This window comes from Artemia franciscana, unplaced genomic scaffold, assembly GCF_032884065.1.
Source record: "Artemia franciscana unplaced genomic scaffold, ASM3288406v1 Scaffold_847, whole genome shotgun sequence".
Taxonomy (NCBI): domain Eukaryota; kingdom Metazoa; phylum Arthropoda; class Branchiopoda; order Anostraca; family Artemiidae; genus Artemia; species Artemia franciscana.
The window spans coordinates 64,531-73,006 of record NW_027068448.1 but is presented as its reverse complement, the minus strand read 5'-3'; the positions used below and the strand labels follow the sequence as shown (position 1 = coordinate 73,006).

The 8,476-nt window shown below is 36.3% G+C and overlaps 1 pseudogene; it reads left to right on the top strand.

Annotated features, from left to right (window-relative positions):
* The first annotated feature begins 3,436 nt into the window (after nt 1-3,436).
* Nucleotides 3,437-7,034, top strand: LOC136043699 (aminopeptidase Ey-like; annotated as a pseudogene).
* The last annotated feature ends 1,442 nt before the right edge of the window (nt 7,035-8,476 follow it).

Genomic DNA, 8,476 nt, shown 5'->3' with positions numbered 1-8,476 from the left:
TATTTATTTCTCACATGTCGTCAATACTACTATCGCTAAACCGCTTACCAACCTCCTTAAGAAATCTGAAAATTTCGAGTGTCCTCCAGCAGCAGTAGAAGCCCTTTCAAGACTAAAACAGGAATCGCTAAAATCTCCTGTCTTACAGCTTCCCAGCCTTTCTCATGATTTTTGCTTACAAACGGATGCATCGTTAGTAGGTATAGGAGCCGTGCTCTTCAATATTAATCCTAATTGAAAGGATTTGATTATTGAATATGCGAGTCGTGCTTTAACTAAGGCTGAAAGGAAACATTCCACTGTCGAACGAGAATGTTTAGCTGTCGTCGTGTATATAGAACATTTTCAACAATTTATCTTGGCAAAAAAATTTACTTGAGGTTAGACCAAAAATTGTTAATTTGGTTGTATACCATGCAAAACAGCTCCGCAATGTTAACACGATGGGTGCTTCGTCTTCAAGCTTTTGACTATACTCCAATCTACATCAAAGGACGTAGTAAAATATTGCCAGATTTTCTGTCTCGAAAACTGTTGGAATAATCAGAACAATCTCTGACTATAGCCGAAATACAAGAGGATAGTGCTATCTTTTTGATAAGAAACATAGCACTTCGTCATGGCAAAGACGATTTTTGCTCATCAATGAAAAGATTTATAGCGGAGGGTAAGGAATTACCCAAACATTACAAGCATGATATGAAGGACATAGATCATTACGAACTAGACGGAGACAAAAATGTCTTAGGAAGATACTACACGCCATTACAGACGTATAGGCAAAATGACACCCGATTAATACCAGTTATACCAAAGAGTATGGAGGGAGAAGTTATTTATTTCTCACATGTCGTCAATGGGTGCTATATGGGAGAAGCAAAAACCATCGGTAGAATCAAGAGAAATTTTTATTTTCCAAACATTTATAAAAAGGTCAAGAATTTATTCACAGCTGCGAAGATTGCGCAAATCACAAATCACCGCAAACAATACCACGAGCAGAACCGGAGAATTACCAGCAGGAGTTGGAGACTTGATATCAATTGACATCTGGGGCTCAAGTGTTGGCCAAACTATTAGACGAAGTCACCAGCTATCTTAAGATAAAGAGGTGGTATACATCAGCCTACATGGGCACGTGAAAGGGGAAAGTAGAACGTAAACACCGTGAGCTTGCATACATGTTCGGTATTCATTCCAAACAAGAACCAAATCATTGGGACGATCACCTACCGTTTTTAGTATCCGCAATAAATACCGCTTATTCTGCTACTTTAGGAGACATACCGTTTTTCATACAGCACTTGCAGGATTCCAAGATTTGTATGGAGTCTATAGGTAATGAGCACGTATACTATAATCTGGATCAGTACAAAGAAGAAATGATTATGAGAATTTAAAAGCCAATGGAACAGGTAGCTAAAAACTTAGAAAAAACTAAGGTAAAACAAAAAGATAAATATGATCATAGAGTAAAAAATACGCGGGAATATAAAATAGGAGATATAGTCTGGGCTCAAAAACCAAATTTGGAAGGAGCTAAAAAGCTAAAAAAAAATGGGATGGACCTTTTCGTGTGATAAAGGTTCTTTTCAACAATTTAACATATATCTTGAGGCATTCAGAAAAATAAACAGAGGAAATGGTACACCATAGCCGCCTCAAACCTGGTGTCTATCCCAAGCCATGGAAAGTGAAACCTGTGCAGGAAAATTATTTGGATAATGATGAAATGGCAGCCACGATTCTAACGCATCAGCCATATCAGTTCTTAGATCTTTTTAACAATCATAACAAATGGGAGGAATTAAAGGAGTATCTACCGATACTCCTCCGAAGTAGTTCCTCCGGCAGTCAATTCCTCCACCATTAAAGAAGCCATCAGCCCAATAGCTCATCCACCGAATAGATTGCAAATGGGGGAACAGACGAATATACCAAATATCGAACTTACCACAGGAAGAAAATTACTAACTTGTCCGGATTGTGAGTGAAGTCGCACGCAAGACTGCGAGGAGTATGCAAATGAAGGATTTCTGGAGAGTAGTGATTACACTTATGGCCCAGCACCAGTGGAGCCAAAGAACCAAAGACGGGTTTCGCTAGATTACTAAAGTCTACGCCAGCAGAAGATTTTAAAAGATTGTACTTTTTGGAATCCCCAAAAAGAACTGAAACAAAAAGGATGATGCAGCAACCAGCTGGACTACGACAAAAAATTACCTCAGAGGACACTGGCGATTCGCCAACTGATATCGAAGCCCATGGATCAGAAGGGTTAACGCTTCGAGAAAAACTTTGGGGAAAAGTTCACTTTCGGGTCTCCAAAAGGGTATCCAAAAGGTCGGTCAAAATCTGCAGCTCAGGTAGTCAAACAGCTCAAATTAAAAGCAAAACAACAAGAATGACACCGACAGTACGACTTTTGCCTATCATAGAGGGAAGAAATTCCACATATAAGGACTTTTTTTTTTACAATTCAAGATTCTTTAAACAAAGAAACATCATAGTCGGCAAAGGAAACTTCACAGTTTTTGAAGAAGTTAAGACATCATTTGTAGTAAAAATACACAGCATATTGTGCTTCATATTAATGACATCGACGTTCATTAAGAAACAATAAAGGTATCTGGAGAGGGATTGGAAGACATGATGGTAAACCACACTGCTTTTGATATGATTACGCAATTTTTCACCATACACCTTAGTGGTGATTTAATAGAAGGAATACAGCTCACTCTTTCCATGTCATATTTTGCCAAGCTCAATGATGGACTTGGAGGTTTTTACAGATGTTAATATTATCATTACAAAGGGTTACGGACACCCCGAAGAAATATGGCTACTACTCGATTCCAACCAACAGGTACAAGAAGGGCATTTCCCTTTTTGACGAGCCAAACTTCAAAGCGAGACTCGCCATCACTTTGGGTAGGAAAAGGGATATAGCCTCTCAAATATCCAAATATCCCACTTAATCGCACTGCTCCTCACCAGAATATGCCAGATTATGAATGGGATATTTACGAAAAATTTGTCCTTATGTCAACCATTCATCCCTTTCTTTGTATTAAAGTATAACAATTGTTGATTTAATCCTCTTCGTCTTCGGATTTTTTTGTCGTTTGATTTAATCCTTTTTTTGTAAGCACAAGTGCCATTTAGTTCTAATGACTATGAGAGATTGTGCAAATAAAACCGATTCTATTCTTTTCTACTTAGTGACTTTAGTCATATCTGATTTTGTAAAAAATTCAGCTTCAAATACAGGTGAGACAGAGGTGGACGTTTGGTCGCGACCTGGCTTTGAAGAGTACACCAGATACGCTACAAGTATATCTTTTGCAGTTTTGGAGTACTTATAGGAATTTCTCCAAATCCCATTTCCGCTTCAAAAGCATTATATGATCGCCATTTCAACTTAGGAGCAAAGGCAATGGATAACTGGGGCTCAATAGCATACAGTGAAAATGGTCTTTGATACGATCCATGCTATTCATCGGCCCAAGACAAACAATCAGTTGCTGTTGTTATAGCTCGCAAGCTAGCACGTCAGTAGTTCGGTAATTTAGTCACAACTGATTGGTGGGATTTGCTTTGGCTCAATGAAGGACTTGCAACATATCTCAAATTTAAAGGAGTAGACTGGGTTGAGCCTGACATGGAAATGTAACAGCAGTACGTAAATGATGCCATTTATACGTGATGCAAATTGATGGTCTCAGCTCAACGTATCCGATAATTATGCAAGTGAATAAGCCATATGAAATCAACGAGCTATTTGATCCAATCACATACAAAAAAAGTGGTTCTGTCCTACGGATGATGGAATATTTCCTTGGCTTAGAAGTACGTAAGGAGGGCTTGACAAATTACATAAATAACAGGACTTATGATACGGCTACTACTGATGTTTTGTGGGCATTTTTGGGTGATGCAGCATCTAAATATTCTGTTGAACTAAATGGTCTAACTGTAAAGGGTATAATGGACACCTGGAGTATCCAAAAGAAATTCCCTGTTGTGAAGGTCAAAATAAATCGCAAAAAATATGCAGAAATTACTGTTACACATAAAATGTTTCAATCAGGAATTCATGGAGGATATTTATATGCAATATATGATTTCCTTCAGAACAAATATATTATTGAAGATAATTATTGGCACATACCATTGATATTCATTCAAAATTTAGCAACCGGCCATAAGAAGGCGCTGGCTTGGTAACTCATCTAAGCCAGCTGTGTACAGATGTGTAATAGAAAAACCCAACAGCTGGATAATTTGCGACAACAAAGTATTTGGATACTACCGTGTGGATTACGATGAAATGAACTGGGACCTACTTCACGATCAATTACAAAATAATCACACACAAATTGACGTAATAAACAGAGCCCAAATTATTGACGATGCTTTGAATTTGGCTAGTGTAAATCAAATTAAGAAAACTTCCGAACGAGCTTTGAATATCACAAGTTATTTGAAGAAGGAAGTCGATTGGCTTCCTTGGGAAACTCTATATAACAACTTCGAAAGACTTCAAAACCTATTATCAGGAACTGAAGCGGGAGCACTTTTTAATAGCCATATTCAACGCTTGGCTTTACATTTGTATGAATTTTACACCTTCAATGAAGATCCTAAGGATAAAGCTTTGGATTTGCGTTTAAGAAAAATTGCTGTTAGAATTGCATGTGAAACGAATTTTGCTCCATGTGTAGAAGAAGTGAAGAATTTTTTTTTTTTTTAACTGGACTAAAGGCTTGTAATGGAGATCCCAAACCTTGAAGAATGAAATAATTTTTTCTACCATGGGAAATGATGAAGACCATACAGATTCGTTTCTATTATTCTATATTTTCAAGGACTGACTGGAGACGATTTATTAGGACTGACGTGTACGAAAGATCTTTTTCTGCTTAGATAGCTTCTAAAATTGTCACTTACTGATGGCACCATGATAAAAAAAAGACGAATTAGTCTTAATCTATTGTGGATTGGCAAAAACTAAAGAAGGTCACCTGAAATTAGATAGACTCATCGACAAAATTATTATGGAGCCGGTATGGAAAAACACATTTGGAGGGGAGTCAATTAAAAAATATGTATCAAATAAAATGAATCAGAAACTAGATTGTGTGGATTTGGATAGGTTGATTGATGACACCATAAATAATACATACAAGTTTGTGTATTTTTCAAAAATAATGTTTTAATATATCCAATAATATTTAATGTATCGAATAATCTTTACCTTATGGCTACCGCTTCATGTGATGTGTTATATAAGATTATACAAGCAAGATTACGGTTTAATAACTTCTGACAGCTCTATGTATAAACTTGTTAATTTTTAGTTCTTTTTATCATATATAAACCATGCTATTTTTCAGATGATAGAGATGTAGGACACTTGCTTTTCAAAGCTATGCAAATAAATAGGAAAGATGTAGCATCGCTATAATCCGGCACGCTTCAAGCAAGGATAATTGAAAAAGGGCAGCAATATTGACGAAAAAGGACACAAGGAATATTAGGTCAAACTATTGAGATACACTAGAGGAACTAGATTCACCATAGGTAATACATTGCAGAAGAGAGCGTGAACGTATTCAGAAGAGCCGTATTGGTACTGGCGGAGGTTTCCTGTTCTCTTAAATTGCGGTAAAGTCAGTGTCAATATAAAAAAGGACAAATGTAACAATCTATTTCTTGAAAAGTAAATGTAAGATTTAAGAATTCTCCTTGCTGTAATAGCTTTTTCTTATTCATTCCAAAATTCAGGAAGTCATCTATTTTTCTGTGGTGATCTCATTTGGATAAAAATAGTGGAAAAAAATGTAAATGGGAATCAGAGACTAAAATCACTTAAATTTTGTTTTACTAAAGTTGAAATTTCTTTCTTTATAGTTTCTTGTGAAATCGTTTTTTCGTACTAAGATCGATACAAAAACCATGCATCTTACATTAGATAAGGAAAATAGAGATTTTTCTCCTCATTGAAGTCCTCATTGCTCCTAACTGTGGTGCCTTCTATTTTTTCAGGCGAATTAGCTGTATGAACTCAATTTTTTTTATTATAATACATTGACACTTCTTGAATCCACTAAGTTGCTATATGGTAGCCAACAGTGTAAGACACGATTTGTTCCCGGTTGTCTTCGACGAACGTAAAAGCAAGTGTTTAGCCAATTGAATTTTTTGCCAATCCACGATACATTAAGACTGATTCGTCTTTTTTTTTTATCATGGTGCCATCAGTGAGTGACAATTTTAGAAGCTATCTAACCAGAAAAAGTTCTTTTTTACACGTCAGTCCTAATAAATCGTCTTCAGTCAGTCCTTGAAAATATAGAATAATAGAAAACGAATCTGTCTGGTCTTCATTATTTCCCATGGTAGGAAAAATTATTTCATTCTTCAAGGTTTGGGATCTCCATTCCAAGCCTTTAGTCCAGTTAAAAAAAAAATTCTTCGCTTCTTCTACACATGGAGCAAAATTCGTTTCACATGCAATTCTAACAGCAATTTTTCTTAAACACAAATCCAAAGCTTTATCCTTAGGATCTTCATTGAAGGTGTAAAATTCATACAAATGTAAAGCCAAGCGTTGAATATGGCTATTCAAAAGTGCTCCCGCTTCAGTTCCTGATAATAGGTTTTGAAGTCTTTCAAAGTTGTTATATAGAGTTTCCCAAGGAAGCCAATCGAATTCCTTCTTCAAATAACTTGTGATATTCAAAGCTCGTTCGTAAGTTTTCTTTATTTGATTTGCACTAGCCAAATTCAAAGCATGGTCAATAATTTGGGCTCTGTTTATTACGTCAATTTGTGTGTGATTATTCTGTAATTGATCGTGAAGTAGGTCCCAGTTCACTTCATCATAATCCACACGGTAGTATTCAAATACTTTGTTGTCGCAAATTATCCAGCTGTTGGGTTTTTATATTACATCTCTGTACACAGCTGGCTCAGATGAGTTACCAAGCCAGCGCCTTCTTATGGCCGAACTGTTTTTAAATTTTGAATGAATGTCAATGTATGTGCCAATAATTTTCTTCAATAATATATTTGTTTTGAGGAAAATCATATATTTCATATAAATATCTTCCATGAATTCCTGATTTGAACATTTTATGTGTAACAGTAATTTCTGCATATTTTTTGCGATTTCTTTTGACCTTCACAACAGGGAATTTCTTTTGGATACTCCAGGTGTCCATTATACCCTTTACCGTTAGACCGTTTAGTTCAATAGAATATTTAGATGCTGCATAGCCCGAAAATGCCCACAAACATCAGTAGTAGCCGTATCATAAGTCCTGTTATTTATGTAATTTGTCAGGCCCTCCTTAAGTACTTCTAAGCCAAGGAAATATTCCATCATGCGTAGGACAGAACCACTTTTTTTGTATGTGATTGGATCAAATAGCTCGTTGATTTCATATGGCTTATTCACTTGCATAATTATCGGATACGTTGAGCTGAGACCATCAAGTTGCATCACGTATAAATGGCATCATTTACGTACTGCTGTTCCATTTTCATGTCATGCTCAACCCAGTCAACTCCTTTAAATTTGAGATATGTTGCAAGTCCATCATTGAGCCAAAGCATTTCCCACCAGTCGGTTGTTACTAAATTACCGAACTACTGACGTGCTAGCTTTTGAGCTATAACAACAGCAACTCATTTTTTGTCTTAGGCTGATGAATAGCATGGATCATATCAAAGACCATTTTCACTTTATGCTATTGAGCCCCAGTTATCCATTGCCTTTGCTCCTAAGTTGGAATGACGATCATATATTGCTTTTGAAGCGGAAATGGGATTTGTATAAATTCCTATAAGTACTCCAAAACTGTAAAAGTTATACTTGTAGTGTATCTGGTGTACTCTTCAAAGCCAGGTCGCGACCAAACACCCACCTCTGTCTCACCTGTATTTGAAGCTGAATTTTTTAACAAGATCAGATATGAAAAAAGCCACTAAGTAGAAAAGAATAAAATCGGTTTTATTTGCACAATCTCTCATAGTCATAAAAACTAAATGGCGCTTGTGCTTACAAAAAAGGATTAAATCAAACGACGAAAAAATCAGAAGACGAATAGGATTAAATCAAGAATTGTTATACTTTGATACAAAGAAAGGGATGAATGGTTGATATAAGGACAAATTTTTCATAAATATCCCATTTATAATCTGGCATATTCTGGTGAGGAACTGTGCGATTAAGTGGGATATTTGGATATTTGAGAGGCTATATCCCTTTTACTACCCAAAGTGATGGCGAATCTCGCTTAGAAGTTTGGCTCGTCAAAACAGGTAAATGCCCTTCTTGCACCTGTTGGTTGGAATTGAGTAGTAGCCATATTTCTTCGGGGTGTCCGTAACCCTTTGTAATAATAATAATAAGATCTGTAAAAACCTCCAAGTCCATCATTGAGCTTGGCAAAATATGACATGGAAAGAC